Source organism: Nerophis ophidion, linkage group LG21 (assembly GCF_033978795.1).
Source record: "Nerophis ophidion isolate RoL-2023_Sa linkage group LG21, RoL_Noph_v1.0, whole genome shotgun sequence".
NCBI classification, from domain to species: domain Eukaryota; kingdom Metazoa; phylum Chordata; class Actinopteri; order Syngnathiformes; family Syngnathidae; genus Nerophis; species Nerophis ophidion.
This window is the reverse complement of record NC_084631.1, coordinates 35,555,429-35,569,623: the sequence shown is the minus strand read 5'-3', so window position 1 is coordinate 35,569,623 and position 14,195 is coordinate 35,555,429. Positions and strand designations below refer to the sequence as shown.

The 14,195-nt window shown below is 41.3% G+C and overlaps 1 long non-coding RNA gene across 1 annotated transcript in view; it reads right to left on the bottom strand.

Annotated features, from left to right (window-relative positions):
• Positions 1–14,195, bottom strand: part of LOC133540048 (uncharacterized) — a 119,753-nt gene that overhangs the window by 52,418 nt on the left and 53,140 nt on the right. The window contains exon 3 of the long non-coding RNA XR_009803531.1: positions 10,144–10,291. This is a non-coding gene — a long non-coding RNA (uncharacterized LOC133540048). The remainder of the gene's footprint in view (positions 1–10,143; positions 10,292–14,195) is intronic.

The window sequence follows — 14,195 nt, the reverse complement described above, 5'->3', positions numbered from 1 at the left end:
AGCAGACTGACTATGGTCTCGGACTGCACGGACAAACTATGGTCTAGGAAAGCGTGGGGAGACTATGGTCGCAGATCGCACAGACTGAGTCTGTTCGCAGACCACGCGAACTGACTCGTTTTGCAGTTTGCGTGGAATCAGTTTGCAGATCGCGCAGACTCAAAGAAGAGAAGAATAAGTGATTATTACATTTTAGCAGAAGTTCAAACAGAAAATAAGCAGATATTAACAGTAAATGAACAAGTAGATTAATAATCCATTTTTACAGTTTGTCCCTCATAATGTGTACAAATTAATAGGTGTATAAATGACACAATATGTTACTGCATACGTCAGCAGACTAATTAGGAGTCTTTGTTTGTTTACTTACTACTAAAAGACAAGTTGTCTAGTATGCTCACTATTTTATTTAAGGACTAAATTACAATAATAAACATATTTCATGCACCCTAACATTTTTCATTAAAATAAAGCCAATAATGCCATTTTTGTGGTGCCCTTTATATAGAAAAGCACCGAAAAGTATCAAAATATTGGTATCAGGACAAGACTAGACTGATCTGATGATATTGGTCGGAGTGCAGAAGCGTTCCTCCAGTGACATCATCCGACCCCGAATCTACAGACAGAATTGTCAGGGTTTCCTCTGACAGTTTGACTACGTTTTAGTTTTTTCCTCTGCATTTGTTTGTTTCCTCTGTGTTTAGTATTTCCTGTCTTTTAGTTCCTGTCAAGTGCTCTTACCATGAATTGATTAACGTGGACCCCGACTTAAACAAGTTGAAAAACTTATTGGGGTGTTACCATTTAGTGGTCAATTGTACGGAATATGTACTGTACTGTGCAATCTACTAATAAAAGTATCAATCAATCAATCAATCAATCTTATTTTGTCAGCTTCCTGTCTTGTTCCTCCTCAGTGTGTTTAGTATTTCCTGTCTAGTCCAATCCAATCCAATCCACTTTATTTATATAGCACATTTAAACAACAATAACGTTTCCAAAGTGCTGCACAGCCATGTTAAAAACAATTGTAAAAAAAAAATAAAAATAAAAAATAAATAAAATAAAATAAAAAAAGTATATATATATATATTATGCTCCACCAATGACTGAATAAAAACAAAAAATAAATAAATATAAAACCAATAAAACAATATAAAAACAAATATGATTAAAAACTATTTTAAAGGGTAAAATCAATTAAAACCGTAAAATAGAAATCAAAGTGTATAAAAAACACAGAGGACAACAGAGGACCACACAACTCACGTAGTGTTAAAAGCCAAAGAATAAAAGTGGGTCTTAAGACGAGACTTAAAACACTCCACTGTGGAAGCAGTTTGAACATGGAGGGGCAGAGTGTTCCAGAGCTTAGGGCCGACCACAGAGAAGGCTCGGTCTCCCCTGGTCTTAAGTCTGGTCTTGGGCACCACGAGCTGGAACTGGCTCTCGGACCTCAGAGCGCGCGCAGGAATGTAAATTTGGATGAGGTCCGAGATATATTGAGGTGCCAGTCCATGTAAAGATTTAAAAACAAACAGCAATGTTTTAAAATCAATTCTAAAATGAACAGGGAGCCAGTGCAAACTCTGAAGAATTGGGGTTATCTGCTGGCGTTTCCTGGCCCCTGTTAAAAGTCCTGCTGCCGCGTTCTGGACTAACTGCAACCGGGACAGAGCTTTTTGGCTAATGCCAGCATAAAGTGCATTGCAGTAGTCCAGGCCACTTGAAATAAAAGCATGCACGACTTGTTCAAAAAGGTTAAAAGATAAAAACGGTTTAACCTTTACTAAAAGACGAAGGTGATAAAAACACGATTTTAAAACGCCATTGACTTGTTTGTCTAGTTTAAAATCGCTGTCTATAGTGACGCCAAGGCTGGTGACTTTGGGACGCATAGTGCTCTTATTTTGTTCTGCTTCCTGTCTGTCTCCCTGTGTCCTGTTTTCACTCAGCTGCGGCTGATTGGCATCTGGTCACACCTGATGTCAATCAGCCAGCTCCTATTTTACCTGCTTTGCTCCTCCAGTCAGTGCTGGATCGTTTGTATTGTCGTGTCAATGTCATTTTCTACTTGTCATTCCTACTGGTCCTGTGAATGCAGCGTAGCGGTAAGCTATATTTGGTAGTTGTTTTGTAGCTTACTGTTTTTTGTTCCCTGCTTCCGATTAGTTTGTTCATAGCCCTTAGTTTGTTATATCCGCCCATGTGCGTGCTTTTTGTTTGTACCCTCTGTTTGTTCTAGTTGTAGTATTTTATATTAAAATCATGTTTGCTCACTCCATGCCTGCCTCCATCTCTGCATCTTGGGGTTCGTCATCAAATAACCCTGACAAGAATGTGGCATTTTGTGACCTTCAGACGGCATTTTCACGTACTTTAAACGGTTTTAATGGACAACAATGAAACACAGCTCAACATATCATGTCAACTTGTTTTTTCCGTCACTCTGTACTCGAAGTAGCGGGAGTGAAGAAAGTGGCACTATCATTAGGGAACGTATCTGGATAGATGACGTGTGCATGGACCATAGCATGCGCGGCCCGGCCCTCAGCGTTTCAACGTCTAGTGGAGCTCCAGCATTTGTGTGGAGCAGCCATTTGCACGGAATTAGGTCAACACACACACACACACACATGCATACACACACACGCACACAAACACACGACACCCCCCCTCTTCTCGCTTGTCTCTGCCTTTGCTGATTCCCAACACATCTGAATGTCTGTCTGCCAATCAATTCTTTTACAGTAATTTATATAATCGTCCCACGGTAGTACTGCCTCTCCCCCCCATCATTTCCAGAGATAAAAGATTCACTGAGGAATCATTCTGGGATATTGCCACTGGCTGCCGTTGCAAGATGCAGTTTCCTCACAGTGGTTCACAGAGATGTACTTTTTAATGGGTGGCGTGCCTTTTTTTTTCTTTTTTTGAAAGCGGTGCTCAAAGGCACGCTGAGCTGTGCGGCCATCTTGGCATCCCCACGTCTTGTTCTCCTTTCACACAGCCCCCGCCCCCACCATGTGCCAGCCCAGAGGGTGTGCTGGGAGGGCACAAGCCACCATGCCAACCGGAGCCGTGCGAGAGGAGATTTTGAGGCCGGCGTTTTCAGCGAGGGTAACATTTATTCGATGCAAAGGGAATGATGCAAATTCCAGCACATCCCTCGAAAAATCACCTGCCGGCGGCCTGCGCAACTCCGATTTGGGTTAGGCTGAGGATGACGCGCTCGGATGTCTGGCATTTGCATACACTCTCGCAGGATACCAATAAATCCCGAAACACAAATATGATCATGCATTCTTTCCACTCTTTCATACAAGTGGATTTATATTAAGTTGAAGTTAAAGTTAAAGTAGCAATAATATCTGTGCATGTGAGCTAGGTATTTTTATCTATCTATGTTTTTATGTGTTATTATGAATTTACACAAAAATAATTTTTGCTTACAATTTAGTTGTACAATGACAGTAAAGATCTATTCCAGGGGTCGGGAACCTTTTTGGCCAAGAGAGCCATGAAAGCTAAATATTTTAAAATGTATTTCCGTGAGAGCCATATCATATTTTTAACAGTGAATACAAATAAATGAGAGCATTTTTTAAGTAAGACCAACATTTTTTTGTATAATAAGTCTCTTATTCTTTTTAATAACATTGTTAAACTGCAGCTAACCATCCATCCATCTTCTTCCGCTTATCCAAGGTCGGGTCGCGGGGGCAACAGCCTAAGCAGGGAAACCCAGACTTCCCTTTCCCCAGCCACTTCGTCTAGCTCTTCCCGGGGGATCCCGAGGCGTTCCCAGGCCAGCCGGGAGACATAGTCTTCCCAACGTGTCCTGGGTCTTCCCCGTGGCTTCCTACCGGTTGGACGTGCTCTAAACACCTCCCTAGGGAGGCGTTCGGGTGGCATCTTGACCAGATGCCCGAACCACCTCATCTGGCTCCTCTCGATGTGGAGGAGCAGCGGCTTTACTTTGAGTTCCTCCCCGATGGCAGAGCTTCTCACCCTATCTCTAAGGGAGAGACCCGCCACACGACGGAGGAAACTCATTTGGGCCGCTTGTATCCGTGATCTTATCCTTTCGGTCATGACCCAAAGCTCATGACCATAGGTGAGGATGGGAACGTAGATCGACCGGTAAATTGAGAGCTTTGCCTTCCGGCTCAGCTCCTTCCTCACCACAACGGATCGGTACAGCGTCCGCATTACTGAAGACGCCGCACCGATCCGCCTGTCGATCTCACGATCCACTCTTCCCCCACTCGTGAACAAGACTCCTAGGTACTTGAACTCCTCAACTTGGGGCAGGGTCTCCTCCCCAACCCGGAGATGGCACTCCACCCTTTTCCGGGCAAGAACCATGGACTCCGACTTGGATGTGCTGATTCTCATTCCGGTCGCTTCACACTCGGCTGCAAACTGATCCAGTGAGAGCTGAAGATCCCGGTCAGATGAAGCCATCAGGACCAGATCATCTGCAAAAAGCAGAGACCTAATCCTGCGGTCACCAAACCGGAACCCCTCAACGCCTTGACTGCGCCTAGAAATTCTGTCCATAAAAGTTATGAACAGAATCGGTGACAAAGGACAGCCTTGGCGGAGTCCAACCCTCACTGGAAACGTGTCCGACTTACTGCCGGCAATGCGGACCAAGCTCTGGCACTGATCATACAGGGAGCGGACCGCCACTTCTTCAACAGGTGCGGTAGAAAACGGATGGATGGATTAAAATGCATGAGAATGTTTTATATTTTAAACGTTATTTTTAACACTGATTACCACCATAATTATTTATTATTTATCGTATTAAGTAATGTCGGCTAAGATTTATCTGAGAGCCGGATGCAGTCGTCAAAAGAGCCACGTCTGGCTCGAGAGCCATAGGTTCCCTACCCCTGATCTATTCTATTCTATTCAATGGTTGTCACACACATACTAGGTGTGGTGAAAAATGTCCTCTGCATTTGACCCATCCCCGTGTTCACCCCCTGGGTGGTGAGGGGAGCAGTGAGCAGCAGCGGTGGCCGCGCCCGGGAATTATTTTTGGTGATATAACCCCCAATTCCAAGCCTTGATGCTGAGTGCCAAGCAGGGAGGTAATGGCTCCCATTTTTAAAATCTTTGGTATGACTCGGCCGGGGTTTGAACTCACAACCTACCCATCTCAGGGCAGACATTCTAACCACTAGGCCACTGAGCAGGTTCTCCATAGAGCAGGGCTGTCCAAACATAGAAGGATGCACGGGCCACTTGGATCAATTGTGTACATTAAATAAAGTCAAAATAATACATGTACTGTATTTCTGGACCATAGGGCACATCTTGTCAGGTCTAACCTCGATCCTGACCTCATGGTAAACTACTGAGGAGTGTCTCACCTTCCCTTTATTTCAAAAATCCTCGAAAAAATTGTTGCAGAGCAGCTAAATGAACACTTAGCGTCTAACAATCTATGTGAAACCTTTCAAGCCGGTTTCAGGGCAAATCAATCTATGGAGACAGGCCTCGCAAAAATAACTAATGATCTATTGCTAACGATTGGTTCTGATGCGTCATCTATATTGCTGCTCCTCGATCTTGGAGCCGCATACCACACAGTCGATCATAATATTTTATTAGAGCGTATAAAAAAAACAAATTGGTATGTCAGACTTAGCCCTGTCTTGGTTTAACTCTTATCTTACTGATAGGATGCAGTGTGTCTCCCATAACAATGTGACCTCGGACTACGTTAAGGTAACGTGTGGAGTTCCCCAGGGTTCGGTCCTTGGCCCTGCACTCTTCAGCATCTACATGCTGCCGCTAGGTGACATCATACGCAAATACGGTGTTAGCTTTCACTGTTATGCTGATGACACCCAACTCTACATGCCCCTAAAGCTGACCAACACGCCGGATTGTAGTCAGCTGGAGGCGTGTCCTAATGAAATTAAACAATGGATGTCCGCTAACTTTTTGCAACTCAACGCCAAAAAAACGGAAATGCTGATTATCGGTCCTGCTAGACACTGACCTCTATTTAATAATACAACTTTAACATTTGACAACCAAACAATTAACCAAGGCGACACGGTAAAGAATCTGGGTATTATCTTCGACCCAACTCTCTCCTTTGAGTCACACATTAAAAGCGTTACTAAAACGGCCTTCTTTCATCTCCGTAATATCGCTAAAATTCACTCCATTCTGTCCACTAAAGACGCTGAGATCATTATCCATGCGTTTGTTACGTCTCGCCTCGATTACTGTAACGTATTATTTTCGGGTCTCCCCATGTCTAGCATTAAAAGATTACAGTTGGTACAAAATGCGGCTGCTAGACTTTTGACAAGAACCAGAAAGTTTGCTCACATTACGCCTGTACTGGCTCACCTGCACTGGCTTCCTGTGCACTTAAGATGTGACTTTAAGGTTTTACTACTTACGTATAAAATACTACACGATCTAGCTCCATCCTATCTTGCCGATTGTATTGTACCATATGTCCCAGCAAGAAATCTGCGTTCAAAGGACTCCGGCTTATTAGCTATTCCCAGAGCCAAAAAAAAGTCTGCGGGCTATAAAACGTTTTCCATTCGGGCTCCAGTACTCTGGAATGCCCTCCCGGTAACAGTTCGAGATGCTACCTTAGTAAAAACATTTAAGTCTCAACTTAAAACTCATTTGTATACTCTGGCCTTTAAATAGACTCCCTTTTTAGACCAGTTGATCTGCCGTTTCTTTTGTTTTTTTCTCCTCTGTCCCACTCTCCCTTGTGGAGGGGGTCCGGTCCGGTGGCCATGGATGAAGGACTGGCTGTCCAGAGTCGGGACCCAGGATGGACCACTCGTCCAGAGTCGGGACCTAAGTTGGACCGCTCGCCTGTGTATCGGCTGGAGACATCTCTGCGCTTCTGATCCACCTCCGCTTGGGATGGTTTCCTGTTGGCTCCACTATGGACGGGACTCTCGCTTCTGTGTTGGATCCACTTTGGACTGGACTCTCACAGCTGTGTTGGATCCACTATGGATTGAACTTTCACAGTATCATGTTAGACCCGCTCGAAATCCATTGCTTTCGGTCCCCTGGGGGGGGTTCCCCACATATGCAGTCCTCTCCAAAGTTTCTCATAGTCATCATTGTCACCGACGTCCCACTGGGTGTGAATTTTCCTTACCCTTATGTGGGCACTACTGAGGATGTTGTTGTGGTTTGTGTTGTGGTTTGTGCAGCCCTTTGAGACACTAGTGATTTAAGGCTATATAAATAATCATTGATTGATTGATTGATTATTATGTTAGATCCACAATGGACTGGACTCTCTCACTATTATGTTAGATCCACTATGGACTAGACTCTCACTATAATATTAGATCCACTATGGACTGGACTCTCACTATTATGTTAGGTCCACTATGGACTAGAATCTCTCACTATTATGTTAGCTCCACTATGGACTGGACTCTCACACTATTAACTAGATCCTTTATGGACTGGACTCTCAAACTATTATGTTAGATCCACTATGGACTGGACTCTCAAACTATTATGTTAGATCCACTATGGACTGGACTCTCAAACTATAATGTTAGATCCACTTTGTACTGGATTTTCACAGTGTTATGCCAGATAGGGTGTGACCTCACCAATGCACATTTGGAAGAATGGTCAAAAATTAATATAAAAACACTCTGCAACCTTGTGGACAGCCTTCCCAGAAGAGTCGAAGCTGAAGTAATGGGATAGCACTTCAAGTTCATATATGAGTGAAGGCAGGTATATATATATATATATATATATATATATATATATATATATATATATATATATATATATATACATATATATATATATAGTTATAATTTGTGTTATAATTCTAAACTGTGACGTCTGTGGAACCAAACCCAATCAAAAACCAGCCGCGGGGCCATTTTAAACTTTGGACAGCCCTGATGTAGACGCATCAAACCTTATGAGGCTTTACATCAGGGATGTCCTAACCTTTTCCACCGAGCGCCGTGTACAGAAAAGACGAAAATGATGGATGGAAGAATTCAAAGAATTTTCCTTTCCATACACGAGATGGCAAAAAACTTAGGTCCTAGATTCAGCCAAGAACAACAGTATGTAAATAATCATTGAAATAGGACTAGGTTATAAATAGCATAGGTTAATGGGAATAAGTTATAAGGAGAATAGAATGGGAACATAGAATAGATTGTCCATCCATCCATTGTCTACCGCTTATTTCCTTTGGGGTCACAGGGGGGCTCTGGTGCCTATCTCAGCTACAATCGGGCGGAAGGCGGGCTACACCCTGGAAAGGTCGCCACCTCATCACAGGGCCTACATTAATACTTACATTCACTCACTAGAATAGATTGTGAAGTGAATTGTGAATTATATTTATATAGCGCTTTTCTCTAGTGACTCAAAGCGCTTTACATAGTGAAACCCAATATCTAAGTTACATTTTAAACCAGTGTGGGTGGCACTGGGGGGCAGGTGGGTAATGTGTCTTGCCCAAGGACACAACGGCAGTGACTAGGATGGCAGAAGCGGGAATCGAACCTGCAACCCTCAAGTTACTGGCACGGCCACTCTACCAACCGAGCTATGCCGCCCCAATTGTGATTCTGTAATTATGTTTAGCTATCATTGACATCTTTACTTTGTGTAAAAGTTTAAAAATCAGATTATAATTAGTAGAGTGTCTAATAATATATGTTATTATCCATTAGTCAATTGTTCAATATGGTAGTAAAAGAGTAGTTATGAGCTAAAAATAGCCGTGTTTGCCTCACACCACTGTAACTAATAGGAACATTCCTTCTTCCATTGTTCATTGGCACCAGATGGAAGATTATTTTTGTGGTCATTTAAAAACTGAATTTGGTACAGTATCATCCCCGACAATTCGCGTCCAATTCAATACTTGGCCGGGTTCTTAGGTCCATACATTCAACCCTGCAGGACATTACTGCTAAGGACAGCGATAATAAGAGGAAAAGCACTCAGACCTGCACCAGGACATGCCCACTTATGGCTAATAAAAGTCCCGAATCCAGATGGTGTTCCGGATAATCCTCAAAATATAATCACTTGTTGTTGTTTTTTATCCCATATCTGACATTTCCAGAATCAAAATGTTCCGATATCCTTGTGAGTTATCTGTAGCAGAATGAAAGAAACCGAGTGAACCCTCTTGTCAGACATCCACTCTCTTTGTGTCTGCATACACACACAGTGTTTGAAGCTTGTATCGTAAAGCAGCAGAAATGATACAACTTATTAATTGTTCCTTATTACTATTTCTGACGTTTTATTTAAATCGACCAACAACTTTTTTTTTGTAAAGTTACTAACTAACAAACAGACGATCCCGTGGCGGAGGTAACACAAACTGTTCGAATATAGTAGTCATCATTTGAGAATAAAATAATTGATATTACAACATAGGCCAAAAGGAAATGGAAAATGTGTATTTTGGAGAACAGAAAGAAACAAACTGTGTAGAACTAATAATATTGCCTATGAATTTTGGTAAATATAATTAAGTCAAATTATTATCTCATTTACTATCTCGTCCCATACTGCGGAATACAAGCAAATCCTGGGCCCCCATACCCAAGAACCCACAAACTTTGAGTTGCCGCTCAGTACACACTTTTGGTATGTTTACATGCACTGAAAACAATAATTATTGCATAAATTCTATTGAAACTAACTTAAAAAACACATTAAAATTGTATTAGGTGTTTGATTTTTTTTTTTAAATGGGATTAACATATCTAGGACATACAAAGATCAACTCCCTTAGTTAGTTTTTTGTTACAAAATTAATTATAACGTGGCCAGAATATGAATTTAAATAATTACATAACCTGTAATTATTCATTTAAATATGATTACTTCAGAGTGTAACATAGAGATGAGCTAATACACACAGGACGGTCATCTGTGGGTAATATGATTCCCAACAATACATTAATATTACCATAATTACCATATTTTCCGGACTATAGAGCGCACACGTATATAAATCGCACCCACTAAATTTAGTAAAACATACATTTTCCATATTCTAGCCGCACTGGATTTATATATAAGCCGCAGATAACATGTTAATAACATGTAAATGTTTACGTTACATACCTTGTCTCCAAACGGTGTCTGTAACACGGCAGTAAAGCGGCTGATCAAACAAAACAGAAGTCATCGTCATGGACCCACGAGGTGCGGAAGTCAACTTCCCCAATCAGCAAAACGGACTCCAAGGTGACGTTTTGGTGTATTTATGGAACTGAAACAATAAAAAAAAATAATGCCATTCATAAGTTAATAACACTAACAAAGACACTCGTAAAGGTGTTCATAGGGCTGGGCGATATATGGAGTTTGTAAGAAGTATCGATATATTTTTAAACAAGATGTGAATTTTGAAAATATCGTAATATTGATATAATTTATTTTTTGTTAAAATGACCAAACGCCGCTTGTTTGTTGTGTTCCTTGTTCCCCCCCTCCCAATAATGGGCAACCAAACCCCTCCTCTTCCAAGACGTGCTGGCATGTATAAAAACATCCCACCCATGTCGATCGCGACCTACCGGTCGATGGCGGAGGGTGTGTCAGTCGATCGCCAGCCAGACATTAAAACAATAGTGCGAAAACTCACAGGAAGGCAATAAACTGTATTTATATTATTCACATGTGAATAATGCTGTATAATAGACTGTATTTATGTTATTTACATGTGAATAATGCTGTATAATAGACTGTATTTATATCATTCAAATGTGAATAATACAGTATAATAGAATGTATTTATATTCACATGTGAATAATGCTGTATAATAGACTATGTTATTCACATGTGAATAATGCATTATAATAGACGGTATTTGTTATTCACATGTGAATAATGCTGTATAATAGACTGTATTTATATCATTCAAATGTGAATAATACAGTATAATAGAATATTTATATTATTCACATGTGAATAATGCTGTATAATAGACTGTATTTATATTGTTCACATGTGACTAATGCTATATAATATACTTTTATGTTTTTCACATGTGAATAAGGCTGTATAATAGACTGTATTTATATTGTTCACATGTGAATAATGCTGTATAATACACTATTTATATTGTTCACATGTGAATAATGCTGTATAATAGACTGTATTTATATTATTAAAATGTGAATAATGCTGTATAATAGACTGTATCTATATTGTTCACATGTGTATAATGCTGTATAATAGACTGTATTTATATTATTCACATGTGAATAATGCTGTATAATAGACTGTATTTCTATTATTCACATGTGAATAATGCTGTATAATAGACTATATTATTTACATGTGAATAATGCTGTATAATAGACTGCATTTATATTATTCACATGTGAATAATGCTCTATAATAGACTGCATTTATGTTACTCACATGTAAAAAATACCTAAGTGTTTATTGTGAGCGAACTATGGTGCTAAATTTCCCCCAGGGATTAATAAAGTATTTTCTATTCTATTCTATACTATTCTAAACACTTCTTTATTTCAACAGACTCGCCTCGTCCCTGCCGTGAAAACCCTAAAGACCGACCGCATAGTTCCTGTCGTCACAATAAAAGTGCTGCTCTATCCTAACAAAATAAGCCAGAGCGCACACAAGCTAGCAAGCTACGGAATTTTCCGGAAACATATTTCTTGTAAAGTGTATAAAAAGGAGTAAGGAAGCTGGAGAAAATTTTATGGCAAAAACCAACCACTTAAATATACATTCGAAAATGTGGAAGTTATCAGCTGGACTGTGAATCGTGTCTGATTCCAATGAATGCAAGTCATCAGAATCAGGTAATACACCAACTTATATTCTTGTCTTCATGAAAGAACGTAATCTATATGTTATGGTTAGATTTTATTTTGAACATGCATACAATTATAATATCATACCTGTATTTTTTTTGACATCACATGGACAAAAATAAGACCTTCTGGAAGAAAGTTCTGTGGTCATATGAAACAAAAAGTGAGCTGTTTGGCCACAATACCCAGCAATATGTTTGGAGGAGAAAAGGTGAGGCCTTTAATCACAGGAACACCATTCCTTCCGTCAAACATGGTGGTGGTAGTATTATGCTCTGGGCCTGTTTTGCTGCCAATGGAACTGCTGCTTTCAATAGGACAATGAAAAAGGAGAATTACCTAAAAAAATTCATCAGCCTGGAGGTTGGGTCTTGGGCGCAGTTGGGTGTTCCAACAGGACAATGACCCCAAACACACTACTAAAGTGGTAAAGGAATGGCTAAATCAGGCTAGAATGGTTTTGGAATGGCCTTCCCAAAGTCCTGGACAATGCTGAAGAAACACGTCCATGTCAGAAAAGCAACACATTTAGTCGAACTGCACCAATTTTGTGGTGCAAAAAATGTAAGCAGAAGCTTGTGGATGGCTACCAAAAGTGCCTTATTGCAGTGAAACTTGCCAAGGGACATGTAAGCAAATATTAACATTGCTGTATGTATACTTTTGATTGCTCACATTTTCAGTGGAGCCATAATAAATTCATAAAAGAAGCAAACTTCATAAATGGTTTTTTTTTGTGAGCAACAAGTATGTGCTCCAATCACTACATCACAAAAAAATAAGAGTTGTAGAAATTATTGGAAACTCAAGACAGCCATGACATTATGTTCTTTACAAGTCTATGTACACTTTTGACCTCGACTGTAAATACATAAAAATGAGGTTGATCACCTCGACTTGGTCATTTGGAAATGAAAAGTGGTCACATCTGGTGTAAATGATTTTTTAAGAAATATAAACATAAGATAGCGGGGTTACTAAAAGTCGATGAACTTGCAATTACCTTTGACCATCATAACTCCGCTGCGGTATCTTTGAGTCATTCAGGCAAAAAAATGTTAAGTCGACACTTTCCCGATTTAGGAACTTTTGCGATTGTGGAACCTCTTGCACTCTTTCATGACCCATAACTTCACAGCTCTGTGTCATTAGCAGACGTGTTGAACCAGCTGAAGAAAGAGGAACCGAGTCCTGACAAGAAAAGGATATGAAAAGCCCCCTTTCCCCTCGTCGGCGGCGTACGGGAGTTGTACGTCCGGCTGAAAGGGCCGTATTAATTTGCGAGTACGAGTCTGCAGCCGGTGGCCATGCAGCTGCAGACATTAGTGGGTCAGTGTGCCATCAGCACTTCTCCCTCTGACTCATGCCCGTCCATCCGTTCCTGGCTGGCTTTTGTCAAGTGTGTGTTACTCACCGCCGCTGAATGGACACACGGAGGGCTGGTCATGTGACCACCGAGTTGCATTCATGCCACCTTAGCAGAAGCGTTTCTCATTGAGGAATTCACTAGAAACAGGGGTCGGCAACCCGCGGCTCTGGAGCCGCATGCGGCTCTTTGATCACTCTCTTGCCGACCTCCCCGATTTTTCCGGGAGGTTTCCGGATTTCAGTGCCTCTCTCTGAAACCTTCCGGGGCTGATATTCTTTGTTTATCACCCGAACATCAACATAGGGGACGTGCCGTGATGCCAATGCCATTAACGTCTTCTGGAACATGTCGTCGCGTCCACTTTTATATCATTCTATCTGCGTGGCGGCTGATCACTTGAAGTGTGCGGCCGCTGTTATCACACGTCATTGCGAGGGGGGGGTTGCCCACATCTGAGGTCCTCTCCAAGGTTTCTCATAGTCAACATTGTCACTGGCGTCGCACTGGATGTGAATTCTCCCTGCCCACTGGGTGTGAGTTTTCCTTGCCCTTTTGTGGGTTCTTCCGAGGATGTTGTAGTCGTAATGATTTGTGCAGTCCTTTGAGACATTTGTGATTTGGGGCTATATAAATAAACATTGATTGACATTGATTGATTGACATTGACTGCGAGGCATACTTGGTCAACAGCCATACAGGTTACACTGAGGGTTGTGATATAAACAACTTTAACACTCTTACTAATATGCGCCACACTGTGAACACAAACCAAACAAGAATGACAAACATTTCGGGAGAACATCCGCAATGTAACACCACATGAACACAACAGAACAAATACCCAGAATCCCATGCATCCCTAATTATTCCGGGCTACATTATACACTCCCGCTACCACCAAACCCCGGCCCCCTCCTGCCCCCGCCCACCTCAACCGACGCACGTATAATGTAGC